Here is a 14557-nt window from a genome sequence, read left to right on the forward strand (position 1 = left end):
CCTTATCTAACCCAAACACAGCATTCCTCCAGTGGTTGTTGCTGGTGTCTACCTTATGTTTCCTTTTAGACTGTGAGCCCTTTTGAAACAGTGAAACACCTGATTATTTATTTTTCTATGTAAACTGCTTTGAGAACATTGCTGAAAAGCAGTGTATAACATTTTATAGTAGTTGTAGTAATACCTTTCCCAGATCTGTTCCATGCATTGGTGGGGAACCAGAACATACCTGCTCCACCTCCATTGTCCCCAGATGTCCATGAACAGGAATAACTTTGAACATAGCCTAAGCCCATAACATCCTATGTGTCCAGGGTGAATAAGTTCAGATTTTGGGGCTACTTATGTGATTTTATTTAGGAAATCAACACAAAATTTTATTTGTTCATTTATTTATTTTATTAGACTTTTCTACCATCTGACCCAAATGGCAGTTAACAAATAAAAAACAAAAGAAATAACTCATTATAACAAAATAAAAACCAATTTAAAATCATTTCAGTAAACACTAAAGGCCAGGCTAAAATAAATGTTTTTAGGGCTCTTTTAAAAGCTTGTCAGATTCTGAGGGGATGAGGTGGGCTCCTGGCCCTTCTGCACCCCAGAATGACTGGGTAGGCACAGAAAAGGTTAGCCTCAGGAACAGCCAGGGGAGGGGGTTAGTTTGTCACCTGAATCTGCCTCATTCAGCCAATTCACTCTCCTGGAGAACTCCTAACTTCCATACTCAGAAGCAACCCCTTATCATTGGCTGCCTTGTCTTTAAATGCACCAGTGCAGAGCTGACAGGGCTTAAAGACTACTTCCAGCCCCTCCCCTCCCCTGACCTTGTTTCCTGACCTGTCCAACCTAGCTGTCTCCCTGGAGTTGTCCTCTCCAGCTCTCCCTGCCTTGTCCTCTCAACCCCACTGGGACCAGACCAGCCTGGACTGTTCTCACCCCTGCTGCCCCTGAAGGGAACAGAAACCCCCACAGGAGGGATGCCACTCCCCTTTCCAGACTCCACAGGGCCACACTGGCAACCAGGTAACATGGCATCCCGAAAAAGCTGTTAAAACTCCTAAGCCTTTAATATCCATAAGAAATGCATTCCAGAGCCCAGGAACAGCTACAAAGGAGGCACAATCCCGAGTCACTGCCAGGTGAGCTGATGGCAGCCAGAGACAGACCTCTCCTGATGACCTTAATTTCCAGTAGGGATTATACTGCAGGCAGCACTTTCCCAGGTAACCTAAGCCATTTAGGACTTTAAAGGAAAGAATATAAGAAAAGCCCTGCCGGATCAGGCCCATGGCCTATCCAGTCCAGCATCCACACAGTGGCCCACCAGATACCTCTGGCAAGAGCTGAGGGCATGCCCTCTTTCCTTTAGGTAATCACCAACACTTTGATTTTGCCCAGAAACATATCGGCAGTCAGTGCAGCTGTTTTAAAACAGGCATAATATTGTCTCTCCAAGAAACCCGAGAGACTAATCCAGCTAATGCATTTTGAACTAACGGAAGTTTCCAAATGACATACAAAGCCAGCCCCATGTACAGAACATTGTAGTAATCAGCCTAGAAGTTACCAGTGAGTGCACCACAGTTTTGAGATCATTATTTTAATGTACCTATAGGCATCGGATTTTATACTGGTAGTTGCTCATGTCTGAATGTAGTCCCTGCATGGACATCCAGGATTATTGGAGGTAGGATGGAAGTACCAGCTGGAAAGGCACACTTTTGCTTCCTTTGACATGTATGGGCTGATGTGGAGTGATAGCATCTGATCTAGCCTTATTCAGAAAGTCTGAATAACTTATTCAGAAAGTCTGAATAACTGAATAACAGAAAGCCTTATTCAGAAAGTCTGAACAACTAAGTTAAAATAGGGTTATAGACTAGATCCATAACCAGCTTATCCACTTGCCTGGAATTCTGCAATAAATAAGTAAGATATGTATATAAAGTAAAGTGTGCTGTCAAGTAGATTTCAACTCCCGGTGCCCATAGAGCTCTGTGGTTGTCTTCGGTAGAATACAGGAGCGGTTTACCATTGCCTCCTCACGCAAAATATGAGATGATGCCTTTCAGCATCTTCCTATATTGCTGCTGCCCAATATAGGTGTTTCTCATAGTCTGGGAAATATACCAGCGGGGATATGAACCAGCAACCTTCTGTTTGTTAGTCAAGCATTTCCCTGCTGCACCACTTAAGGTAACTAAGTTATGTATATAGAATCAGTTATTTCTGTGGATTCCATGTCTAGGACAAGAGATAGTCAAGGTAAAATTAAAAGGTTAAGAGTTTAGGTTAATTTTAAAAAGAGAGAATAGTTGAGAGAATAAGAACAAAGAAAGACTGAATGCATCATTTGAAATTCCTAACACACAATTAGATGAACAACTTTAGGAGACAGGTACTGTGTCCTTGATCCTAATTAATGCTAAATGGATGAGCAAATTGTATTAGTAAAGTTTCTTCCAGCTCTAATATAATGCAGTTCTAAGAGTTTTGGAAAGAATTATTCAGCTTTTATTATAATGTTAGATTATATTTGTTAATAAAAGGTCCACAGGAGGTCAAACTACATGCGATAGTGGCAACTGTCACACAGCAATTGTGTGAATAAACATGTCTTCCCCATTCATGTAGGGGTCTGATTTTTACATCAAGAGAGAGAATTTTTACACAGGTGAGAGAAGCTGAACCACCACCACTACCCATACCTTAGCTCCTCTCACTTTGTCACTATAGATACCTTTTACCTGGCCCTCTTCTGATATCAGATCCAGGCTGGAAGAAAAGTGGCTGGGACAATAACATGCAGGAAGCTATGGCAGGTAAGTGAGGAGGATTCCTCTCAGTTCACCTGTTCTCCACCCCACCCCACACTCCAACATTTCACTGGTGATAATAGCAACATGCCTGTGAATGCATAGGAGACATGCAGTGTTCTAATTTTTTTCCTTTGTGTGTGAAATGAGTTTTGTTCTGGGCGGGAGAATCAAGGCAGTGTGTGCACACATGCATTCAGAATGGGGCCTTCCTGATTCAACTTAAGTGGGATTCAAAATTAACTGAGCGGACATCAAAAAACTTGTGAACGTTGGCAAGCGTGCACGCCTTGGAGGGAACACTAGAGACATTGCAAAACAACCAGGGAAGTTTGGTGTACAATTCTGACTACAATCATGACACAAATAGAAAGTAGGTAATCAAGTGCATTCAGAACACATTATCCCAGATTACCAAAGCAGATGAGCCAAGCCCATACCCCACAACATTTTGCCATGAACATAGACACTTGCAACAACCAATTTTTGATTACTGTCCAAGCCCCCACCCACTATTATATATTGCTGAAAATTGGATTCCACCTGCCATAATTTTGGGCAGAAAGGCTACATCGGCATAAACTCCGCAGTGAGGAGAAAGGCTAGAAAATTGCAGACGTCACGTGCAAAGGGGACGTGGCCCTTGGCTCCAATGAGCTGAAGCAAACCCTTTCATTTCAAGCACCTCTCTGAGGGAGAGAAAGGGAAATAGATGCTTTCAGGCAGCAAACGCTGCCTGGAAAAAGATCAGCAAGCCCTCATTGGTTCCCAGTAGCCCAGGCAGGGGTGTGGGGGTTCATTCAGGGCGCACAGCTGGTACGTCAGCAGATGGGCCTCTAGGCGGGGCTGGACCCAGGCCGCCGCTCGGCTGGCTCCGCATCTGTGTTCCACTGCCTAGTTTGCTAGTGGCATCCATGTTTCATTGGGCAACCATGATATAGCAAATGCACAGATTTCAAGGACCACAACAGGTTTCCTCCTACATCAGCTGGAAAATGGGAGGGGGGAACACAAAAGAAGGAATCTCAAATTCAAAATACATACAAAGAGACTGGGAGGCAGAAAGAGCCCTTATGCCTCTCTTGAAGAGAATACATTAGGTGAGGAGGAAGGTAGGTTTGATTTTGTGGCTTTCTTTTCTCAGCACTGAGTATAAGATGCTGTGCTATTTCTGCTAGAACTATCTGGTTTTGCTGGATTTCAGATTGACAAAGACAGAATGTGGATGCTTTCCTTCCTTGAGTTGTGGTTTGTTTTGTTCATGAGATAGTGTTGTGTCGAGAAATGAATAGTGGCAGCTGTGTGTAATATTTCTTAGTGATTGCTGTGATGAGCTTCATGTCTGGCCTTGAAACTAATTTGTGCTTCACTCACTGCTCTGCATACTGCATTTCAAAGTGTACTCAGTCAAAATGTGGCTGGTTGCTCTACTTGAGCATATAGCTATGCTTGCTGTTAAGGGTGTTGCTGTGGCAGCTGTTGCAATGCTAGGAAGAAAGGAGTCCTAATTGTGTGTGTGAGTGCAACTTATGCCAATGATGTTACTGCAGCACAGACATTGTGGCTGACAGTGGATTCTGGGCCGGTGATTCTTTTTTGGCCATTTTTGAACTGTGTGTGAAATGTGTGTTCTGTGTTGGTAGAGACAGATTCCATTTTACTATATGCTTTTGCAGTGTTTTTCAAGACAGGGTTGAAAAATGCATTGAAAAATGCAATGCAAAACTTGTGTGCATGTACTCTGTGAGCCATAGGGAACAATGGGGAACTCAAAACAACCCTTTGTTGCCCATGGGTAGCAACTAGTGATACCAAAGTGGATTGTGTGCTAAGGTGTGGTGGTGCTTCCTATCACCCAACCCACAAAAGAAATGTGCAAGTGGCTGAATTTTTAACCTTTCCCCCAACCCCACCCCCATAGGATCCTATGGCTTGCCCATTATTTTATGGGATAGGTGCTGGTAGGTAGCACCCATCATGCCCCACCTCACAACCCACTTTGGTGTCCCTAGGAGCTACCAATGAGGGACAATGGGGTGTTTCAAGTTTCCCCATTGTTCCCTATGGCCAAAACACTCAAAATGTTTTGTGTTTGTTCCATAAAAACAGTTGGTCAGAGTGGTTATTTAGACAATTTCTTAGTTCTGCTTTTACCTTGTATTTTATAACATAGCAAATCCATGCATTTTATACTAATATAGCCTTTTATAACCAGCCTTCATTAATTTTATGAACATTCTTTTCAGATTTCAGACTTCACTTATACCTTGCATCGACAGACTTTTATAGTTTTATACTGTGTAATAGTTTTATAGTTTTATAATCCCTATTGCTTTTATGTCATGTCATTTTGATATCCCCCATATTGGTAGACTTTTACCGTTTTATACAGTGTATTAGTATTATAGGTTTATAACTTGCTATTGCTTTTATGATATCCCCTATTGCTTTTGGTTTTATACTGGTCTATGACCTTAATAAAGATGATGGATTGATTGGTAGATACAAAGGGTCTGCTTACATAGCCTTCTGAACATGTGCAGGACAGCAGGGTCTACCACCACAATCCCACAACTCACACCCCACACATTCACTTAGCCTAAAAAAAGTATGTAATCACAACAAATGCTCTTAGAATGCAGCAATATAGCAAACAGCCCTTGAACCTTTATGTGAATCACTTCCCACACCAAAAAATTAGACAAAAACCTTGACATTTCATCCATTATTCAGCCAACCTCCACATAACTATACTCCTTTTTTTTGCTTTAAATTTTTATTGATTTTAACAATATCTTAAGAATCTCGTTACATCACACATTAAACAAAAAATTGACTTCCAGCTCACTAATCAGCGCGAATCACTAATTATACAATTAACCCTTGCTATAGTAATTCAAAACATATATCCTATACCTTACCAAACTTGATTTTAATCTACTCAACCTGCTAATATTGCTAAATTTCAAACCCAGTTGAAAAATCAAAATTAGGAAAATAGTTCTTTAAGTACAGTAAGAATGGTTTCCAATCTTCTTTAAAACCTTCCAAATTTTGATCTCTTATCAGTACTGTAAGTTTTGCCATCTCCGCGTATTCCAAAATTTTTATCAGCCAATCTTCTTTTGAGGGCAGTTCATTGTCCTTCCATTTCTGTGCGCATAGTATTCTGGCTGCCGTGGTTGCATACATGAAGAATGTTAAATTTCTTGTGGGAAACTCTCCTTGCATTATTCCCAGCAGGAAGGATTCTGGGCTCTTAGGAAATGTCGTTTAAAAATTTTTTTTAAACTCATTATATATCATGTCCCAAAAAGCGTTTGCCTTCCTACAAGACCACCACATATGAAAAAAAGTTCCTTCACAATGTCCACATTTCCAACATTTGTTTTAAACATTTTTAAACATTATCGCCAGTTTTTTAGGCGTCAAATACCACCTGTACATCATCTTATAATAATTTTCTTTTAAAGTGTAACATGCAGTGAACTTTAAATCAGTTTTCCATAATTTTTCCCAAGCTGCCATATCTATATTATGACCCACATCTTGAGCCCATTTTATCATAGACGTTTTAACCACTTCATCTCTTGTCTCCTCCAAAAGCAACAGCTTATACATCTTAGACACTAATTTTTCATCATTTTCACATAGCTCCTTCTCAAATCTGGACATTTGATCCTCAAATCCAAGTTTGACATCCTTCTTAAAAACTTCATTTAACTGATAGTACTGAAACCAATTACTAACGAAATTTTGTACTTCAATTAGATTTTTCAACTTACAGCCTTTTTCTTGAAAAAGCAACAGATCCCTATAGGTGCCCCATTGAGGTTGCATATTTGTCTCTTTCCGTACTAAAGCTTCAATCGGGGATAACCATAACAGAGTTTTAGGTTCCAGCCATTTTTTATATTTTACCCACACTTTCATTAGGCTCCTTCTTACATAGTGATTCAAAAAATCTTTATGTATTTTACTTTTGTCATACCACAAATATGAATGCCATCTGAACCTTCTATCAAATCCTTCCAAATCAAGTATTCTAGGATTTCTTAATGTTATCCATTCTTTTAACCACCTCAAACAAACAGCATCAAAATGCAACCTTAAGTCTGGCAGGGTAAGACCACCTCTTTCTTTAGCATCTGTTAAATTTTAAAAGTTAATTCTTGGTCTTTTACCCTGCCAAAAAAATTTAGTTATGTCCTTTTGCCATTGCTTAAAACAAGTTAAAGTATTAATTACAGGAATAGTCTGAAAAAGAAACAACATTTTAGGTAAAACATTCATTTTCACAACTGAGATTCTTCCCATTAAAGACAAGTTCATTCTAGACCATCTTTGCAAGTCAATTTTTACTGTATTCCATATTTTAATATAGTTATTTGAAAACAACAAGGAGTTATTGTTTGACAACCAGATGCCCAAATATTTAATTTTTTCTCCACTTTCAGTTCACTTATTTCAAAAAGTCTGTCCTTAGATCTCTGGTCCATATTTTTTGTCAACACCTTTGTTTTACTCTTACTTATATAAAACCCAGCTAGTTGGCCAAATTGTATTTTTTCCAAGAGTCTTCTGATCGTCTCTAATGGATTTTCTAAAAAAAACACTACATCATCCGCAAAGGCTCTTAGTTTGTACTCTTGTTTCCCAATTTTTGGGCCTTGTAGTTGATCATCTTCTCTAATATTTCTACAGAGCACTTCCAGTACTAATATAAAAAGTAATGGGGAAAGTGGACATCCTTGTCTAGTTCCTTTCTGTATTTTGCAATTGTCTGATAATTCCCCATTTACAATAATTTTAGCATATTGCACCAAATAAATTGTCTTAATAGCCCTACTGAAATTATTACCAACTCCCATTACATTGAATATTCTCCACATGAACTGCCAGGAGACATTGTCAAAAGCTTTCTCTGCGTCCAGAAAAATAATGGCTATCTGTTTATCATTGTGTTGTTCATAATACTCCAATACGTTCAAAACTGTTCTCACATTATCTCTTAATTGCCGTTTTGGCAAAAAGACTGCTTGATCTTCATGAATAAAAAGTCTTAGTATAGCCTTCATTCTCCTTGCCAAAATGGCAGCAAAAAGTTTATAGTCGTCGTCTAAGAGTGAGATTGGCCTATAATTCTTGACTTGCGTTAAATCTTGATCCGGTTTTGAAATTACTGCAATATTGGCGTACTTCCAAGACAATATTGGCGTACTTCCATAATCCCTCTTTGCAAAATATCATTTATTGTCCATTGCAAAGGCTGTAGTATTTGATCCTTAAATGATTTGTAGTATGAAGCTGATAGGCCGTCGGGTCCTGGCACCTTATTAGCCTTGCTTTGATTTATTACTTCTGTTATTTCCATTATTGATATCGGTGCATTCATAGTTTCTATGTGTTCCTTAGAAAGTTCTGGAATATTTTGTGTCTTAAGAAATTGGTCAATTTTTATATCTTCTACTTTATTTCCTTTGTATAGTTCGGAATTGTATCTAAATAATTCTCTTTTTATTTCCCTTTCATCATAAGAAAGCCCATTTTTTGTTAGTATCTTGGATATATACTTATTCTTTTTCTCATTTCTAATTTTCCAAGCTAACAACTTGCCTGGTTTGTTTGCAGATTCAAATGACTTTTGCTTTGCATATTTTAAGTTCTGTTCAACTTCATTTAATACTAACACAGAAAGTTGTTGCTGAAGCATTTTAATGGCTTGAGTAATCTTCTTCTTATCCTTAGCCCATATTAGTTCTCTTTCTTTTTTAGAAATCTCCATCAATAGTGCCTCTTTTTTCAATCCTCTTTGTTTTTTGAAATATGCATTTTGTTGTATGAAGAAACCTCCCATAACTGCTTTTCCTGCGTCCCAAACTATTTTGTTATCCATTCCTTGGTTTAAATTCAATTCAAAATAGTCCTTTAACTTCCTTTTAGCTTTCTCCACAACATCTGGTTTTTTCAGCAAGTATTAATTCAGTCTCCAACGAAAGGAAACCATTCCTTTCTTCTTCCATGTAAAACAAATTGCATTATGATCTGAGAAAGTTCTGGGCAAGATGTCCATTCTTTTTATACATGACGTAATAGATTTAGATGTCCAGACCATATCTATCCTTGAATGAGATTTATATCTTTCAGAGAAGTAAGTATATTCCTTTGCATTTGAATTTTTGATTCTCCACAAGTCATATAGATCCATATGTTCAGCCAAATCAAAAAAAGCTTTAGGAAGCTTGCCTTGTAAGTTCCTTCCAGGTAAATCAGATTTTCTATCCAAAGATGTAGAGACAACTCCATTAAAATCTCTCAGAATAACCAAGTTAAGATTCGATAACTCAGCCATCTTCTGTTCTAAATAGTTATAAAATTCTACTTTCTTTTCATTGGGTGCATAAATTCCAATTATCGCCATTTTGATTCCAGAAATTAAAATTTCCAAGGCTAGCAACCTACCTTCTTCGTCTTTAAAAATCAACTTGGGTTCAAATTGTTGTTTGACATAGAACACTACCCCTCTTTTTTTTTTCTTATCAGAAGAAACAAATTCTTGTCCTAGGGCCTTATTAACCAAATCTTTTCTATCTTGTTTCCTAATATGTGTCTCTTGTAAGCATACAATATCCAAATTTTGTTTCTTAAGAAAATGAAAAACTTTAGTCCTTTTTAAAAATTATTTAACCCATTAATGTTCCAAGATGCTATCCTGTAATCCATTTTGGCTAATTAGAGTTCTGTGTTGAGCACCCTGGGTGCTCAGAAGTTAATTTTTTTATATATTTCCACCAGAATTCTTGCACTTTGAGGAGCTCTGTAAATCTATTCCTCTTTCCCTTGTAAAAAAAGGAGACCCCTTCAGGTACTTCCCATCTAAAACGTATTCCATTAGCATTCAAAGCATCTGTCAAAAATTTGTAATCCTTACGTTTTCTTAAAATCCTGGTTGGTATTTCTTTCAGAACTTTTACCTGTTGGGTTTCAATGGTAAGAGCTTTGGCAAAATGCGCTTGGAGTATCTGCTCTGTAATTGATTTGGAATTGAATTGAACCAGGCAATCCCTAGATAATTTATTTCTTGTGGCAAACTCAGAATTCAAGCAAAAAGCTGCATCAATCTGGAGATCCATCTCTTCACCTGGAATTCCCAAAAGTGATGCAAGCTCCTCCCCAAGCACTTTTTAAATATCTTAACCAGCTTTTTCTGGGATTCCTCTAAACCTTAAGAAATGCTCCTTTTGCCTCAATTCCAACAAAGCCATTTGATCTAATAATTTTTCTCTGTCATCTCTTAGTGATCCCACATCTTGCTCCAGGCTATCTAGCCTTGTTTTGAATTCTTTATTATCTTGTGCCAATTTTTTGACTGTCTCCTCGATATTAGATGTTCTGTCATTAAGTGTTTGTATATCTTGACTAACTTGTTGAAGAGTGCCTGTATTAGCTTCTAGTAACTGTTTCATAGCAAGTAGTGTCTCATTTAATTCTGAAGACATTTTCCCTTCACCCAAGCCTGAGTTTGGAGTAGAAAATCTCCTAGCTTGTGAGTGGGTCTGCGTTTGACTCTGCTGCTTTGACTTTTGCATTTTTTTCCAGCAGCCTCACAGCAGAGTTCAGCGTCCTTGCTCTTCAAAAAAGAAAAAGAAAAATAGAAGCTTGCAGCTGTTTTCCAAATACACTCAGCTTGACACCGCAACTCTTATATCTTATCACTGCCAGTTAAATTTTCCCACGGTGCAATAAACCGCCTTCTTCCTCTAATTGGTGAACTTCATGATAGACATATTCAGCAGCCAGCAACAAATCACTTATCCCATAAATTAAACTCTCTCAAAAAGTACTGAAAGAGAATAATAGTAGTTCCCACTAGTTTGCTTTTTTAAAAAAAGTTTTAAAACTTTTGGTCATCAGTTCAGATTTTTACTTCCAGCATTTAGTAAGCAGATTGAGTTTTCATCCTTGGTTTATAATTAGCAAACTTACGGCACCTTCACAACATTGGCTTGAAGTCTGTCCGATCCTTGCAGCAAAAGCAGGTGGGATTCCAGCAATTTATCACTAATCACGCTGAGAGGTGAGCTTCTTGAACTTTAAGCATTTATTATAATCCAAACCAGCAGAAGTTAGACGCCAGACCAGCTTCAGTCCAATGGATTTCCATTGGAGGAGTGTAGCTTGATGAATCCCAGCCCCCACCGCTCAACTTAAATCAAAGCTGCACTCTCCAGCACAGCCCTGAGATAAGGAGCCAGCTCAGGGGGGACACTGTGGTCAATCTTGATCCAAGCCCTTTAATCCAGGGTGGTGTGGGGGGGTTATGAAGGCTCAAAACCCCCTTAAAGTACTCCTCCTCGGTCTCCCCTGTCGGGAAGCATGCAGCTGCGTTAGCAGTCCAACCGGAAGTCCTCCACATAATTATATTCCATTATATTTATCACTACTAGGCAGTCTGCATCGAAGGACATTCTCAAACAAGAGGCAAAAATAGTTCATAATGTACATGTAATAATAAGTATTCAAAGGCAAGAGGGAGGTTCAAAGGCTATTTAAGCCTCATGAGTGAAAACACCCTGTGTTTGATTACAATTTTCACTTCAACTTAGGTTGAAAGGAAAAACAAGTATGTCCCATTCCTCAACCCCCAACTCCACAGAACAGATGTATAATGGTAAACAAGATACAACACACACAGCAGGATGACAAGAATATTGCATTGGAAAACTCAGGATTTTTTGAGGGCGAAGGGCCTATCTAGGGCCTATCTAGAATACATTACAAGCATAGATTGATTTCATATCACCTTTATTAATTTCATTATTTTTTAATTATAAAGAATAGGAAACAAGCTTATCTTGAAGACACACAGGTGCTCCTTTCTAACTGCCAACTAACTTAATGTTTAATTTAACCATATTAGTTTAACAGTCGTTGCTTTTAAAACTCATATACCACTCTTCAACCAAAGTTCTCAAAGTGGTTTACATAGAAAAATAAATACATGCTAAATAATCCTGAACTGTAGTTTGATGAGGGTGCTCACAATTCCCTGTCACATCTCAGGTTCCTAACCCCCTCACAAAATTAAGTTCTCAGGGTTCCTTGAGGCAAGGGAATGACTGTTAAACCTGTTTAAGTATGTAGCATAAATATGTCCAGAATCTGTGTCACCATAATGTTGACTGGTTTATGACACATGGAAAGCAGCAATTCTGAGCATGCAGTTTCCTGAACACTTTTTTCAATTGCTAAAATGACAGTGCTAAATACAAAGATTGAAAAGTCAAAACTCAGTCTTCTGAACTGGGACAAAACATCTTTTTTCCTTACACCAATTGTTGTCCTGTTATTCTAACTGTTCTGATAGAGCTGTCAAGGCTGCAGCATGTTAACAATAAAGAACCTGCTGTAACTAAGAGACTACAATTCAATTATTTCACATGCCTTCCTCTCAGGGGATAGTAACCTTTTTTGGAGGCTGTCATCACATGCTATCATGTTTCTTCCTGTTGCTTTAACTGGAAATGCATGTGCAACACTCTGACTCCTTAATGAATGGATTGCAAACAAAAAACAGTTTGAGGCACTTGGGCTGCACTTGCTCATCAATTCAAGGGGATGTCAAAACAGTTATGGGATGTCTACATGACTTGGAAAATTGAAATTTTTACAGTCTGCGACGCGTACTGGACCAAGACACGCTGATAGCTAGAAAAACTGGAAAATGTAAGTTCAGAAAAACAGTGCATAAATAGTTCAGACACTTCCACAGAACCCCCAAAGCTGGAACTTGATACACATGTAGCCTAAGATACCCTGATAAGCGAAAAAGACTGGAAAAATGAAATTTCTACATTTAATAGTCAAAACTAACAGAATGGGATTGAGCCCTTAAGCACAAAGCAAGCAAAAGATTCCACCACTATTTCACACATTTGCAATGTTGGGGTATGTTTCCAGTAGTATCCAGGAAGATTAATCTATGTCCGAAGAATGCAAGACACACACACACACACACACACACACTTTCTCCCAAAGGAACCTTGGATACAGCATGAACCTGAATTGCCCCTGCAGAGAGAAAGAGAAGCTTGTAAATTAATCGCCACCTGCTAACAAGCAGCACACTGCAGTGGCGCTTCTTCTCAACAGGTGGGGAAACAAACGCTCTTCACACATCTAATAGTTTCTGCTTCCTCCTGCAGTGAAAAGTGCTTCAAGGACAATGTTATTTCATCAGCAAGAAGGCTTCAAAAGTTGCTTTCAAAAGCACGGCCAGCATTTTCAAACTGAACTATGCAACATTGCAATGTAAAGTCTAATGAGAAACATAAAGCAGAAGCACATATTAGATACATTGGGGTGAAATCATTATGTCTTGCATAATAGTTAGCACCTATAAGCAATTATGCTTCCAGCAGACAGGCCTTCACTTATGCTGCTTAGTGCACTCAAGGGAGCTTTGGACTTGTGTTTCTAGGATAGCTTCCTAACTCATATGTCAGACTGCTTTTGACACTGAGGGGAGTTTCAAAAGCAGTTTATGATGGCCGGGGGAGGGGGGATGACTCCTGTTCAAAGGAAAGAGAAGTCAGGGAGAGTCAACAGGACATCCATATCTTGTTAGAGTCTAGTTTCCATTTAAGATGATTTTATGGTTTTGTAAAACAGTTTAATGGTGTTTTACTAAGGCTGAATTTTTGTTCCATTTTATTGGTTTTTTTTAAAAAAATTGTTTTTCTTCTTCTTGAACTTACTGAAATTCTTACCCTGAATTTAGGACAAAGCAAAATAAACCATTTAAATGGGTAAACAGGAATTAATACAGGAAAGTGTTTAATTTATTCCTGTTTTGCTGAGGAAGAACTAGAGGAAGCTTCATTTTCTGCTGCTTCTAACCCTTTATGCTATTTATAACCACCTAAAAGACAGGTCTATTTATTTTAATATTCTCTCCCTCCCTCTCTCTCTGATATGAGATCTCAAGTCCACACCTACTGTACATAGCTTCAGGACTGAATATTCTTGATTTACTGGGCCCTATTTTAGAAATATTTACTTGCAAATTTTACCTGAAACACTAACTTAAATGTAATGCTTTAGTACAAAAAGAACCTATTACAAAAGCAGTCACCATAGCAGTAAGTTGATATTTAGCTCTGTATTCTGAATCTCAAAAAGAATGATTATGCTTGCAGAGAGCCCACAAGACTCTCATTCAGGCACACAAAATGACCCCAGTGGGCAAGCAAATATGTGAAAATAAGCAAAGCACTCCACAATATTTATTCAGGAAGTAAATCTGGGAAACTTATCATGGCCCATGACACAGCTGGGCATGGGTCTGAGGGCCCCTGCAAGGACTACCTGGGACCTAGCCAATTCTTTAATGGAGGAGCTGCTAAAAAAGTTTCATATATAGAGATAGGAACAGGGATGTAGCAAACCCCATGGCTGCCTGTGTTCCTTCCCATCACTTTTACGTGAAGCATGCCACCCCTACTTTGCCTTTTTTCTGCCGGTGTCATGGCTCAGACTTCTGACTCAGAAGAGTCAGAGCAGGAACAGGAGGATTTGCCTGCTAGTGAGGGCTCAGAGGCACAGCAACAGGATTTGGCAGGGAGACCAGACTCTTGGGCTAGGTGGCCATATTTGGCTTTAAACAAGACAAATTCTGGCTTATGGCCCATTTGACCCACAAGTATACCCCTTAGGTTCTGGCAACCCTGCTCTGGAGC

General features: G+C 38.8%; 1 protein-coding gene across 3 annotated transcripts in view; it reads right to left on the reverse strand.

Annotated features, from left to right (window-relative positions):
* CRACD (capping protein inhibiting regulator of actin dynamics) overlaps nucleotides 1–14557 on the reverse strand; it is a 198926-nt gene that overhangs the window by 110749 nt on the left and 73620 nt on the right. Inside the window, exon 1 of one of the 3 annotated variants that reach the window (XM_053253707.1) lies at nucleotides 672–722. The exons of the other annotated variants lie outside the window; for them this stretch is intronic. The gene's annotated coding sequence lies outside the window, so the exon portion shown is untranslated. Of the gene's footprint in view, nucleotides 1–671; nucleotides 723–14557 lie in introns of those variants that run through there. 3 annotated transcript variants of the gene reach the window in all.

The sequence above is a fragment of the Hemicordylus capensis genome, chromosome 5 (assembly GCF_027244095.1).
Source record: "Hemicordylus capensis ecotype Gifberg chromosome 5, rHemCap1.1.pri, whole genome shotgun sequence".
Taxonomy (NCBI): domain Eukaryota; kingdom Metazoa; phylum Chordata; class Lepidosauria; order Squamata; family Cordylidae; genus Hemicordylus; species Hemicordylus capensis.